Genomic DNA, 14,493 nt, shown 5'->3' with positions numbered 1-14,493 from the left:
ACTTCCAAGGAGGAAGACAAACAGCCCCATGAGCCTCCTGGCTCTCTGCTTAGAATGGGAAGGAGGGTCTGCACAGCTGGTACTTCCAGATGTGGAGCCCAAACACAGGCAGCTCCTGACAGTTTACCAGCCTGGTTAAACTCCAGTAGCACCAGTGAAGAGGGTAAAGGAGTCACGACAGACCCACAGGGCTCTTGTCAGGAGGGTTTTGGCATTCTTCCTTTTCCAGACCCTCATTCCCCAGCTGGATAGGTGTATTGGGCAGGAAGGACAGACAACCAAAGAGGTTGCCAAATGAAAGAAGCCAGTCTAAAAAGCCTATCTACTTTGGGATTCCAACTATGTGACCTTCTGGAAAAGGCAAAACTGTAGCTTATATAATGTACACACACACACACACACACACACACACACACACACACACACCACACACACACAGTAAAATTATATATAGTAAATATACATATTGACTATGGTAAAATGATAGTGGTTGCCAAAGATTTGGGGGAGGGAGGAGAAGGTGAATAGGTGGAGCACAGGAGACTTTTAGGCAGCAGAATATTACAATCCTATCATGGTAGGTACATGCCATCATATATCTGCCAATACCCAGAAAATGTACCACAAAAAGAGTGGACCCTAGTAAACTATGCACTTTAGTTGATAATGAAATGTCAATTTTGGTTCATCAATTGTAACAAATATATCACACCAGCAGAAGATGTTAATTATAGGGGAAATTGGTAGGGGTTAGGTAATAGGGGTGACTTAGATGGCAACTCTGTTTTGCTTCACTTTTTTGTAAACCTAAGACTGCTCAAAAAGGTTACTAATTTAAAATAATAATAGCAATAATAAAAAAGGAGGTGTGGGCTATTGCCCAGTTCCATGACATGCTTGCTGGGTTGGATTTTGGCATCTGATTATACTATTGCTGAGCACATTTTTCCACTTTTCTTGTCACCGCAAGACCTCCTGGGATCTTCCTCACTATTTTTATTCTTCCTCTGCTTCTAAATCTTGAACCAAGTCAGAAATGTCTGAGATGCAACTTGAAGTCAGATCTATGCCCCTCTGAGGTGGCAACCCTCATGCTCTTCCTTACTTCCAACAGCAGGTACCATCTCTGTCACTAGCGTGCCCAGCACAGGGCCTGGCCCCACCAGGCCCCCTGTGTGTGGGGAACTGAGCTGTTGTCAAAACCATCCCATGTCCATCAGATCTGAAAGACCTCCAGCTGGACTCAGGTGGCTGGAAGAGGGCAGCAGCAAGGTGGGTGGCCTAGGCCCACTTAGGAAACCCCAGAAGGACATCCAGACTATAACAGTGCTGGGATGAGAGGAAGACCTGGGCTTCTCTGCAACTCCTAGCCAGGCCCTGCACAGCACTGTGCATAACATGGATACACAATAAATTCTTCTAAAGTGTGTGATGAGGAAGGGCAGAGAGGACATCCATTCCTTTTTTTCTTCTTCACAGTACTGGAGATTTACCCAGGGGTACTCTAGCACTAAGCTACACCCCCCACCCCTTTTCATTTTCATTTTGAGTCAGGATCTCACTAAGTTGCCAAGGCTGGCCTTGAACTTGTGATCCTCCTGCCTCAGCCTTCCAAGTCACTGGGATTACTGGCATGCACCACCTCATGCCTGACTTCATTCTTGTATCTTCCTTACAGGTGGAGCCACCTGCCTAGCCACAGACAATTCCTGAAGTCTGTTACCTTGAGGAAGAGAGAAGGAACTGGGCTCTCTCTCTGCCAGGGTCTTGCACAGGTCTGATGCCTGGCTTTTCCAAAAGTCTCATCATTAGTACTCTCAGCACCTTCCCTCCAGGTTCCCCATATACATACACCCCTGAATGCATTTGCTTGTATAAATCCATGCGTACTTATAGTTCTCCCTTGGCATTTGTGAAGGATTGGTTTGAACACTGCCCCCACAAGATACCAAAATCCATGGACGCTCAAATCCCTTATAAAAATGGTGTAGATATTATTTGCATGTACCTTATCTAAACTTTAAATCATCTCTAGGTTACTTATAGTACTGAATAGTGTAAATAGTGTAAATCCTATGTTGTTATGCCATGACAAGAAAAAGGTTTGCACATGTTCAGTACAGATATGATAATTTAAAAAAAATTTTTCGATCCATGGTGATTTATGATTGCATCCACAGGTGTGGAATCTGTGGACACTGAGGGCTGACTGTATTTCATCTTGTTGAAACTCTTATGCATTAGTTTTGCAATTTAGGAGAGTATTGCAGATTATTAAAAAAAGAAAAAAAGGAAGGAAGGAAGGAAGAAAAAGATACCAGATTGTCTTCTAGGCACTGGGAGAAAGCAAGAAACACAACAAAGTCCCTGGATCTTTCTTCCTTCTACAGGAGAAGCAGGTAATATGCAAATGAACAAATAGATACATATCAGAAGGTGACAATGCTAAGGAAAAATAAATTAGGTTGAAAGGAGAGAGAATGGTGGTGGGGATGACCAGGTGAAGGTGAGAGGGCAGCAGGGAACCCACTGAAATGAAGGAGGGAGCTGCACATGAATGTGGGGGAAGAGCCTCCAGGCAGCTGGCAGAACAACAGCAAAACCCCTGAGGAGGAGAAGGCTGGTTGGAGGAGTCCTGGGGAGGCCCATGGGGCTGTGGGGTGAGCAAGGCAGGTAGAGGTGAGATGGAAAGGAAGGGCTGGGTTCCAGGGCACTGGATTTTTCCAAATCAAGGCATTTTGATTTTTCATGGATATTTGAAACCATGTAGTTTTGAGCAGAAAAGTCACCACCACAGTCCGGATCAGAAAAGTTAACAGAAGAAGTTGTAAGAGGTCATAGGATTCTACGAACATTTGAAGGTAAAGCCAGTATTGTTTGCCAACTTAAAGTGGAGTGTGAGGGCCGGGGGAGTACCTCATGGTAGAGTGCTTGCTTAGCACTGTGTGAGGCCCTGAGTTTCATTTCCAGCACCACAGTAAATTAATAATGAAAATAAAAGCAAAAACAAAATAGAGTATGAAAGAAAGAGCAGAGTCAAGGATAACCTCAAGATGTTTGGTAGGATGGGATAAGCAGAGTTGGAGAAGAAGAGAGGCTGCAGGGGCCAGGGTGGGAGCAGGGAGGGGTGGTGATCTACCCAGTAACCAGGCCTGGCCTAACTGTGTGCTCCTCTTTCTCCCCATCCTCATCCCTTTCTCTCTGTAGACCTTAGTCAGCTGGAGCTTCATCAGCAGAGCCTTCTGCTGGCTCATCCTCCTGTCAGTCCTACCCGACCAAGAAGGTTCCTTTCAGACTGTTCCTCCCTCCTTTCCTAAAGAGCAGCAGCTCTGCCCCACTGATGTCTCCCAATGTGATTTCCTGAGTTTTACATACATGGCCTTGCTTTCCCTTTGCAACAACCTTAAAAAACTGGGGTTGCAGAGTTTCGGTAACTTGCCCAGGGTCACACACCTAGCTATGGGCAAAGCCAGGATTGAAACCCTGGCTGGTCAATTCAGAAAGCCTCCCATTAACCAGGATGCCATATAAATCCCAAATCTGGAAGTGGTTTCAGAAACATGCTTTTCTTCTGAAAACCTTCTTTCCGAGTATTTCACCTGCCTTCTAATAAGATGCACTCCAGACTTCTATCCTCTTAGATAGGATCTCCCGGAAATGCTCTGGCCCTGTCCCTTCTTCTCTCAAGGAAGGATGTTACCCTAAATCTAGTTACCAGAAGTTCTTTTCCTTCTCAGCTTCTTCCAGACCCAGAGACTCTAAGTTGTCTTTTCCCACTAGGGAGGAAAAGAAAGCTGGTCTGGGGAGATTCAGGGGGATTTCTGACAGTGTGATCAAAAAGCATCCTATTCAGGCTCCTGCACTTAGAAAACAAAAACACACCACAGAATCAAAAGCATTCCCGTGTCCAGAACTGACCAGTTCCCTAGAATTTCTTATCTCTTTACTCACAATGGGTGAGTACAGATGCCAGGGGACCTTGGGCTTCTGAGGTGAGTAGGAACATTTTCAATCAAGTGTTCCCTCTGGCCATTTCACTGCATCCTTATGGTCTTCTACAAGGCAACTTGCAATGACAGGAGAAGAAAGGCACAGTTTCTCTGACTTCCTCCCCATTACCCAAGTCACATCGTTATATTTTAAACCTTGTCTTCCCACACCCAGAGCATCTTGGCTTTAGGCTTCCTATGTTAGCTAAAGAAAAACAAGGAACAAGGATAACTACATGTCCTCTGCTGCCAAATCTCACCACCCTCCTAAGCCGGCAGGGAGTAGGGTACTTTGCGCTTGTGCAGGTACCTGCCTGTCGAATTCTTTCTGCTGGCTGCCCTGTGAGTATTTGCCTGGAAGGCAGCATCTCTTGTCAGTTACCTGTCTGTCAAAGCTGCTACTTCCTTCCCCAGGGTATTTTCTGTACAAGCTGCCACTTTTCCTGACCAGTAAAAGTATCTGCTGGGCCAAACACCTTCTCCCCCTCAGCTCACTGCAGGCACGGAGGACCTGCTTGATCAGACTTGCAGAAAGCCTAGGCGCAGATGAATTCATCTGGCAGCTGTAGCAGGAGCAGAGATTCAGGACAGTCGATTCAGACAATGTCCCAGAGGAGGAGAAAAAATACCAAGAGATAAGTTCAGAAATGAAACCCATGATGGAGGTGGTTTGGCTTTCGCCCCTGACTGCAAAGTCTGCCACAGCTGTACCACAAAGCCTGGCTTCCCTGGTGCTGCTGCTTCTGAGCCACTCAACACCTTCCACTTGAGGTCCTATATTCATGTGGTTTAAGGCAAATCTCATAAAGGACCCCACATGCCCCTTATGTGTAGTTAGCTGCAAAAGAAACTTTTCCCAAGCTGAAGGGGCTCAGCTTTGGGGAGAGAACTTATCTGCCCCCCTTCCCCAAGTTTTGGAGTCGGCAGACTTGCAATGAAATCTTGGCTCTGCCACTTCCAGTTGTGAGACCAGAACAAGTCAGTCAGTACAATTATTTAAGCTTTAGCTTCATAGTTGCAGAATAGGATAATAATGCCTAGACTCACAGAACTGGGAGACGAAAGGGATAATGCCAGTAATTCTTAGCACAGGGTCTGGCACCCAGTAGGTTTTCACCAGATGACAGCTATCAATCTCCTCATCACTGGGAGGAGGCAGAGGCAGGCAAGGCAGTGCTGCCTCCTTGCAACTGAAAGTAGCATATTTCGGCCTGTGCTCCTGGTCCATGGCTGATTCCCTGAGCTGTGGGTTGAGAGGCTGCACTAGGAGCTTTGCCTTTCTGTTTTGGCAAGTGAGAATAATCATTCTTTCCTCTCATGATGAAAGGTACCTGCTGCTCATGCGTGCTCACCCCCTTGGAGGGAAGGCTGGCCACCTAAACACAAGGCTTCATTTGTGTAAAATTGGGGGAACAAAAATTAACTCCATCACAATGACCACCTTCAGGCAACCTGTTCAGTTCTTTTCAGCCACACTCAAGACATGTATGGTGTGTCAGTGACAAGGGAATTGGTCGCCAATGTAAAACCCACCTACAGAAAACCACCTTGTTGTTCCCTTTGGGGAGGAGAGCTAAGTTCCCTGCCCCCACCCCCTTCTTTCATTGTCAAAGACCACCCACTGAAACTTGCTGGCAAGCTGCCATAGTCCAGACAGGCTAAAGCCAGCAGCACTGCCCAGCCTCCAACTCTGCTACAGAAGCCTACAGAATGGAAAGCACCTGACTGGGGCTTATCAACTGGGGCCTATCACCTGGAACTGACTCAGAGCCTTCACAGATGGCAAACCACCAAAGGTCTCAAGGAAGGGGCGCAAGGTGATTATTTCAGAGGTCTGTACATTGGACGATCCTGAGAATTTAACTCTTGGCTGTAATATAGCAGATTTTTATACAGCTTGTTCATTGCCAAAGGTTCATTTATAATGACAGAAATAAACAGCTCTGAACTTCTACCTTAATGTGGTCTCACTTGCAAAAGAAGGTCTTGAGCTGACTGACAGCATTAATAAATCCCTCTACCTGGGCACAGCTATGTAAGAAGGAAAAGCTATGGTAACCCTACTATAGTGTGATAGTCAAGAGGCAGAAAACAGAAAGACAGTAAAGTGGGAAAGATGATCTGTGAAATAATTAAGAGCAGCCTCTGCTTTCATAGAAAACCAATAAACCCAGAACCCCCCAATTTTCCTCTCCAATTAACTATGACCCATACCTAATAAACCTGCTGGGACTGTAATGTTAGGTAAGCACAGACTAGTAAAGGCACTTTGCTTTGAGTAGTCTGGAAAAATATTGGCAGAACCAGGGAAGGTGGGGGAGGCTCTCTCTGAGAGTTAGTTGCAGCCAGGCTGGGTGGGAGCCTCTGAGGCCAGCCAGGTCCACATACCTTCCTCCCCTACCTGGGGCTCCCTTGTGGTATTCCTTCAGCAATCCAGGAGGTTTCTGGGCAAATGAAAAGCCCAGTGATTTTTACGCCTCTAAAATAAATTTTCCCTCACCTGCTACTCTGGGAATGATGTCAGAGTCAAGCAAATATATAGTAGAACAAAGGCCAATGGAATCCAAAGGCAAAAAGATGAATTCAGACATGTGTTTCTAAAATTCTCAGTTAAAATCTGATATAAATAAAAAAGATAGGAAAATCACTAAGTTTTCCTTTTCCTCCTGAAAACTACTCAATAATTGGTTTTGGAAACATGGCCAAAACCCAGATTTCTGAGATTCTACATTCGGTTTTAGAGATTCTAAGCCTTAAGTTTCCTAAAATCAAACAAATAACAAAACCAAAGACATGACTTTGAAATCTCATGTGTCTACCATATTAAAACCTATCATCCACTAAGGAAAAATGAATTTTCAGGAAAAAACAATGAATAATTCATACAGGCAGAGGTAAAAGAACATTCGGTATTACCTATCCATCTCTGACTTTAAGATTTCCAGAGATATTGTCTCCCCTCACTCAAAATGTCTTTCTTCACTGACCCAATGCAAGTACTTTAACACTAGAATTTGCATTTTTGCTTCCCATCAGCAAGGGAATTCTGGATGCCTGTGGGCTCTAGGATTGATCCCTACCCGTCTATGCCATGATGCCAGGCACATAGCAAGTACTCAATAAAAGCCTGTTGAAAGAATGAAGGCTCCAACCTACACACATTTCATCACCCTCATCATGTCCAATGTTGTCCAAACTGTCCAAACTCATTTTGGAGAAGAATAACATTCCTTTGCCCTGCTTTCCACTGCTTAGCTCCTTTTGGCTTGTTTTTCTTCAACCCTTCTTACCCCGTCCACATCAGGCATTTCCCTGTTACTAACCAGGAGAACCAGTTGAGACTTTCTCAACATTTTCTCTGGCACCCAAATTAAGTTGACTATGTATTACTGACTATGGTCTTTCTGCTATGATTTCCTCTTATTGCCCAATAATCCTGTCCCAAACATCAAAGGTCTTCTTTGAAGATAAGGCCAAATTTACCATTAGGAAAAGAGAAATTATTTCCTAGCTTCATTTCAGAAGACGGAAAGAAGTGGAATCCCTCTGGGTTTTGTGACATAAACAATGCCTGGTACATGAGACCACAAGGCATTTGCTCTAAGACCACTGACAGACATAAACTCTCGACTTTCCTCACACAGACCTAAACAGGACTTTTGCATAGTGAGCTTAGATCCCAAATCTCACAGTTAGTGGTTTGAATCAAAAAGTCTGACAGAGTTTGCCTCAGGGAAAGAGGGATTCATAGGGTCACCACAGGCTTTGACTAAAAGTGTACTAGCTACTAGAACCAACCTGAAGTTTAGCCCAGGTTCCACTCAAAGCTGGATTTTTCCAATACTAAAGGATGAGAAACATAATCTTCAAGTGGTAACACAGAACAGGATAATCAAAACAAAACAGTTGATCTAATAGGATAGAGATATCAGACTGTGAACAGAAAACCTCACCTACTTCTACTTCTTTGCTGCTACCCTCAGATGGAGTGAATGTTGACAAAACTTCATGGGTCATGGATTCCAGGAAGCCTGTTAGAGGACTGAGGAAAAAGAGAATTGTTTCATCTTTTGAACAACAAAATAAACAGTTCTGAAGTATTTGCTTTTTGTAAGGTGCATTGCTTTAAACCATAGTAATTCCATATTAACCCCTTTTATGAATAAGAAAACAGAGGAAAGCAATTCTTCTAAGATCACAAGCCTCCATCATTATCCAGTTACCTGGCTCCTTGCTAGAAGTGAAAATAGTGGATTAAGAGCAATGACTACATTTTACAAAACCATGACCTTTGTATCCAATAGTGTGTTTTCATCAATAGTCACCAAATATTTCTTCAAAACGCATTATAAGCAGGCCTCATACATAATGAGATGGGCTTATGTGAAAGGGCAGCAGGATCCTACTGAGGTAGAGTTATCATGAAGTAGGATGGAGTCTCACATAACAGGGTTGAGAAATCTGGATTTTAAAGCTGAGAGGTGACTTGATTATGGGACTGATGGAGAATAGTGGGGTGGTGTTAGGTAAGAGGGGAGCCCAGTCACGTGTCAGCAGCAACGGAAAGGGCACAGGAAAGCATAGTGGAAGCAGGACTGGAAAAGATGATGCAGATGGTGGAATAACAAAAGAAAGAGCAGAAAAGACTGTACAAGGTTGGGGAAGGAGTCTAACTCTGAGGCAGTAGAGATGTAGGAAAAGATCAGTGCTTTGGTTTGAAGTGGTGTAAATGGAGTTCAGAGGCAGGGCTGGGACTCTGACCTAATCCAAAAGTTAGTGCCACTTAAGAGGGAGCCTATAAACCTCTTTCCTGTATTCCGCCTCTCCTTCATTACCCATGACCAACCCTGAGGGCTCCAAAGTGGCAAAAATCTTCCTTAGGAAGGCTTTTTGGTAAACATAGACTTCTAGATTAAAAACAAACACCTTCTCCCATCCCACTCTTCAATACCAAATACTTGATTCAGGTTCATAAATTATGAAAATATTGCAAGTTAAAGTTCCTGTGGGAGCACACTTAGGATCTGGCTCATTCCCACCAACAGCAAATTGGTTGAATATATGTGTTCTCTGTGAGTCGAAGGTAGATACTTTAGGGCTGTCTGATGACAAGAGTCTACTTTTGATCACAACTATATAAACAGCATAAATACACATGGATGAACAAAACCAAGTCATGTTATAACATGGGATTGTGGGTAACTTGTGTGTGTGTGTGTGTGTGTGTGTGTGTGTGTGTGTGTGTGTGATACAGGAGATTGAATAGAGGGCCTGATGCATGCTAAGCAAGTGCTCGAAACTAGAGCTATATCCCCAGCCTGGTTGTGAATAACTTTAAAAACATTTTTATAATTAGTAGTAGATGTTTGTGCAATGAATAAAATTTGAGGGTAACCACTCTTTAATTAAGAAAACTTACTTTGCTGGAACAAGGAGGCTCCCAATTGTGTGTCTGATGCACCATAAATATTTGTTCAACTTAAGCATGGAGGTAACAAGAAATTACATATGTTAAAGTAGATTAAATTTTTCAAAATGTATGAAAATGGAAAAATTTAGAAAATCGCCATCTTTCCTCTCTCTCCCCAATTTCCAGTCTATTTCCAGATTGCAAGGGGGCTTAAAGTTTGGAGGGAAGAAAGCAAACTTCAGCGTAACCTGAAGCTTCTTTTGGAGCCAGGTTAATACTTCTTTATTCAGGGGTCGTAAAGTACTAGACAGAAATTATCCAGCACACATGAGTCTTCAGTCAAGTTTTGAAAGAGGGAGAAACGCTCAATTCATTAAGCATGTCAGTGACAGCTGAAATTTGAACCTAGACCCCCTAGGGCCCTTGGAACACTGATCATCAGGCTCACTTCTTGCCCTCTTTTCTTAAACCCCAGGGGTCTGTGCGGAAGTCAACTGAATTATTTCATGAGTAAAATCTCCCATTCATCCTTAGGCTATGGAAACCACAGACAGTTGCTGAAGAGAGAGGGATCCCAAGCACATGAAAAAGCACTTCAAAGAAAGTAAAATATCTGGGGTTCATTTGGAAGATGGAAAGAAACATAAATCACACTTCTTATCATGAGTTGACTGATAATGAATTAATCAGCATTTAAGGAGGGTCCTCTCTGTTTTTTCCCCACACCCTATCTCCCCATTTGCTGTCAAAGACCTATCATACTGGCCTCTACCAATTACCCCTCCCAAGAAAGCCAGCTCCCTGAAGCTTGGGCAGTTCCTCCAGAGTGAACTTCTCCTACAGTGTGCTCTGCTGAGATACCTTGAAAGAAAATAAAAGGGTATGTCTGTGGTCTCAGTCCTCAGACTTCCTAGATGTAGACTGCTTCTGGCCTCATGAAGGCCCAAATTCTGAGTAATAAATTTCCATGAGGGTGGATGGTGTCAGCAAAGAGGCCTAAGGAGGGAATTCAGGCTTCTTTCAATTTTAACCTCTTTGCATAAACTTATTCCAAAAACTCATCTGGAAGGAAAATCATAACCCCACTGCTGTTCCCACCCATCTCTGTTCCTCTGACCCCAAGGTGCTTCAAGAGTACCATGGGAACCTTCTGGGTCTCAATTATAAGACCATTAAAAAGTGCCAATTATAAGACCTCAGAAATGTTCCTGGGAAACCTGTTACACACCTCAAAATGGCCAAACTCTTGCCTCACATTCACTTTAAGTTCAGAAAACAGGTCGTCCAGATGTATGGGCATCCCCACCCCCACCTGTGTCCAACAAGACTGTGTATTAGTATTTTCCGGGTTGGCCTTGAGAAAATGGAGATTGATTTATTAGCTGTAACCAAAGTGATGAAAAAACCATCAGAGTGTGGAGCTGCCTGTTTAGAACCCAGTAGTGGCATAAATTAGAAATGTTTACACATTCAGGAATTTTAAAAACTATGTTCATTTAATGAACTACGCTTGCAGAGTTCTGGGCAAAAAGAGCTAGGTGCCAAATGTGGGCTGGGTACAAGGCATTTGGAGGTGGGACAAGGGACTACAACCAAGATATATTTTTCAGTCAGTCAGCTCAAAGAGGTAACTCTGGGTCAGAAACTTATGTGAACCCATTTGAGTTTGCAGGGAAGAGATGGGGGGTGAAAGCGGCAGAACACCCCACCACACCCAGAAAGTGCCTGTTTGGGATTGCTGGTGTGTGGTTTGGGTATTCTTAGCTCTAACTGCCACATCTCTGGAGGAACACAACTCGTGTTTCAAGGGACTCTGCTTCTGCCACCCCAAAACACAACTAAACAAAACCATCTCTAAGGCTCCTGAAATCCTTCCAGGTCTGCCTGTCTTGCACCTCTCAAAGTCCCATCGCCTGGAAAAGCAAACTAAACTGAGCATCTGAAAGTCAAGCAGGGCCTTTACGAATCCAGCAGAAAATTCTTCCTGGGCTCCTGGCCCTCCTGGTAGCCCTTTTCCACTTGTCCCAGAGATTCACGCCCCCACCTTCTCACAGTTACATAAACAAAAACCCGAAGAGTACAACCTCAGGAGAATGCTGCGGGCGCGAACACACGCTCACGCACACACACACACTCACACTCACACACTCACACACTCTCTCTCTTACAGATGCCTCAGCCTCTCAGACACCTCTGGACACCACTTCAGCCTCACTCCTTCTACCTCTCCTGCTACGGGATCTTTTCTGAGGTTTGTTTAGCTCCTGGTTCGCTCAGTCCCTCATTTTAGTATTTTCCTTTTAAAACGTCAGCGGTGATAACCTCGCCCCGGAGTCCAAGTGCGCGCTGAGTGGTTCTGTGCATCTGCCGACACCGTGTGGGTTTCTCCCCTGGCCTGGCTCGGGGAACCCGGACGCTGGTGTCAGCCTTCGGGCAAGTTTAGGAGGCTGTCGGGCCCTCCTTTTACCCGAGAAGCTTCCGGGAACCATGACCCAGCCAGGGAACCATGACCCGGCCAGGGAACCTGAAGCACCGACCTGGGAACCAGGCGCGGCGTCCAGGGCCGGGCTGCCCTCCTGGCCCAGCTTGTGGGTCCTGCGCCCGGCGCGCCCCGCCGGCGGCCGAGCGCTCAGACCCGGCTCCGCTGCCGCGAGTCCACCGCTGCCACTCGCCAGCGCTTGCTCGGCGTCGGCGGGCCCGCGGCAGCCAGCCTCCCGCCCCCTCCACTCCCCAAACCAACAAACAAACACAACTTTTTATGAAAAGAAAACAAACTTCAGAGACGTGACTCACCTCTGGTGCAGCCCGCGCCTGGGAAGGGTGAGCCAGCCGAGGCCCCGGTGTCAGCGTGGTGGGCGCGGAGACCGCCACACAGCACCGCGCTGCACAGATACACAACACGCACGGTGACACCGGGGACACACAACACAGGACAGCGGCCGCAGCCGGAGCAACAAAGGAGCCCCGGACCGAGAAGCTGCAGGCCGGGGAGAGAGGCGCGTGTGGCTGAGGGTGTGTGCGCCGTGTGTGTGTGTCCGTCTGTCTGTGCGGTGCGTGCACTGCGGCTGACACCGGCGAGCCGAGGCTCAGGGTCTCTGCGGCAGGAAGCGGGGGCCGCCGCGGAGGCGGCAGCAGCAGGAGGACCAGGCAGGGGACGCCGCGCCCAGCGCACCCGATCCCTCCATATGGAAGAAGCTTTTTTGGATGACTGAACTCGCAAACAATTCCTTCTTTTGCTTCTCCTGCCTAGGAGCCTCCCATTACCGCGGGAGGAGGGGATGGGGGAGCAGAGGAGGCGGGGAGGAGGGGGAGGAGCGAAATGAAGCAAAGAAAGTCTTGGAAAGGAAGCTGGAAAAAAAAAAAAAAATCCACCCAGTCCCCCAAACTCTAGGGCAGCCCCCGCAACACCCACTCTCCCTTGTGCGTTGGACCTGCTCTCTCTTCCAGTTTCTTTTTCTTTCCCATACCAAAAGCAATGCCCTGTGCCTCAGGGGCTCTCTCGACCCTCTTTAGCTTCACCTCAGACCCTTCCTCTTTGGAAACTAACCTTCCCTCCTGTAGCCCTGTCTCTTCCCCAGCCCATTTCTGGCAACCACTTCTCAATTGCCTCCTTCATTCTGCAAAACTATTGAATAAACCAGTAAAAGCAAACTTATTATTAAACGGGCTAGCTCCCCACCCCTCAAAAAAGTGGGTCAGGGGCAGTTGAAAAAATGATAAGGGAAGCCCCAAGGCGGTCTCCCCAACCCACTTGGTGGGCTGGAGGGTTTGTTGCCGTCCCCAGTTGACAGCTCCCTGACCTCCATTCATCATCCCGGGATGTAGAGCCAAGACAAGGGGTGGGGGCTGGTTAGAAGCCACCGAGAGAAGTTTGTCGCCTCTGTGTGTGTATTGGGCAGAAAACAGCAAAAGTTCTCAAACTTGGGCTGTACAGAACTCTTTAGAACGTTTTTTTACAATGCAGACTGCTGGGCCCTTCCTCCAGTTTCTGATTTAGTAGGTCTAGGCAAGAATTTACCTTTCTAAAAAATTCTCAGGTGATGCTGATGCTGTTGGTCCATGGTCACATTTTAAAAGCCACTCTTCCAGATTATTCAGAAGTCAAACAAATGCTGAGTTGATGGCAAGTTTGGTGTCCTTATTTAAAGAGGAAGCTCTTTCATAGATGGTGAGGAATCATTACCCCAACACCCCCAGATTGCCACTAAGCAAACCAAGATCCAGAGGAGTTAAGCCATTTGTTCAAAGCAACCCAGAGTGCAGTGCCAAGGTGAAGGAGTTGCTGCCTCTCCTCTGTGGCAGGAATAGCAGCACTGGGATTCAGGAAGCCAAGATGTGACTAGGAAAATCACTTAACCTTTCTGGATCATGGGTTTATTTACCATTGTTTTGATTTTCATCAGTAAAAATACATATTTTATACTGATTATTTGATTCTGTTTGAATTCGAACCATAAAAGGCAACTATAATGTGTTGTATTCCATATTTTGCACTGTTTTTTTCTCCTGCATTTCAGTTAGGCAGGAGTCCATTTTTCTATTGATTTATTTGGTACTTTCAGTTCTGTGTGGCTGGATTCTTAGTCATGTCCCTGTGGCAAAATGGATCAAGTGCACCCATTTTTAATAAGGTAAAAAAGTTCGTAATTCCCTCCCCACTCCCCCCACTTTCTCTTTTAATCTTCAGAACTCTCCCAGACGATTCTTAAAGACTCATTTTTCTCCCTATTCAATGGCAATGTTAGCTTCCACCTTCTCATTGTTCTCCTTCTGAGGTACAATTCAGGACTAAGAAGTCTGGGGACCACCCTGGGTACATAACTCTTAATTTCCCTAAGGAATGGGGTTAGCTAATCTACCACTATAGTGAAACCACCTCTCCTCTGACCCACAAGGAGGGTATCCAGCTTTGTTTTTCAAAGATGGTTTCCAAGTACGACTCACACTGGCTATGGTGAGATTCCAATGAGAACAAGATGTATGAAGTTCTCAAATTGATTCTTTTGTTTTCCCATATATACTATCCCTTTCTCCTAGGACTCTCCAGTCCTTGGGTTCCCACTGCCCTGGGTTCTGAATCAAAGCTTCAGTCTT

General features: G+C 45.7%; 1 protein-coding gene across 4 annotated transcripts in view; it reads right to left on the bottom strand.

Annotated features, from left to right (window-relative positions):
* Nucleotides 1-12,639, bottom strand: part of BOC (BOC cell adhesion associated, oncogene regulated) — a 74,909-nt gene extending 62,270 nt beyond the window's left edge. For 2 of the 4 annotated variants that reach the window (XM_079155384.1, XM_079155387.1), the window contains exons 1-2: nucleotides 12,193-12,639; nucleotides 7,943-8,031 (exon numbers count right to left, since the gene is read on the bottom strand). The gene's annotated coding sequence lies outside the window, so the exon portion shown is untranslated. The remainder of the gene's footprint in view (nucleotides 1-7,942; nucleotides 8,032-12,192) is intronic. The other 2 variants (XM_079155385.1, XM_079155386.1) reach the window with 2 other exon arrangements.
* Nucleotides 12,640-14,493: the final 1,854 nt, after the last annotated feature.

The sequence above is a fragment of the Sciurus vulgaris genome (genome assembly GCF_902686455.1).
Source record: "Sciurus vulgaris genome assembly, chromosome: 10".
Taxonomy (NCBI): domain Eukaryota; kingdom Metazoa; phylum Chordata; class Mammalia; order Rodentia; family Sciuridae; genus Sciurus; species Sciurus vulgaris.
This window is presented reverse-complemented; position numbering and strand designations above follow the sequence as displayed.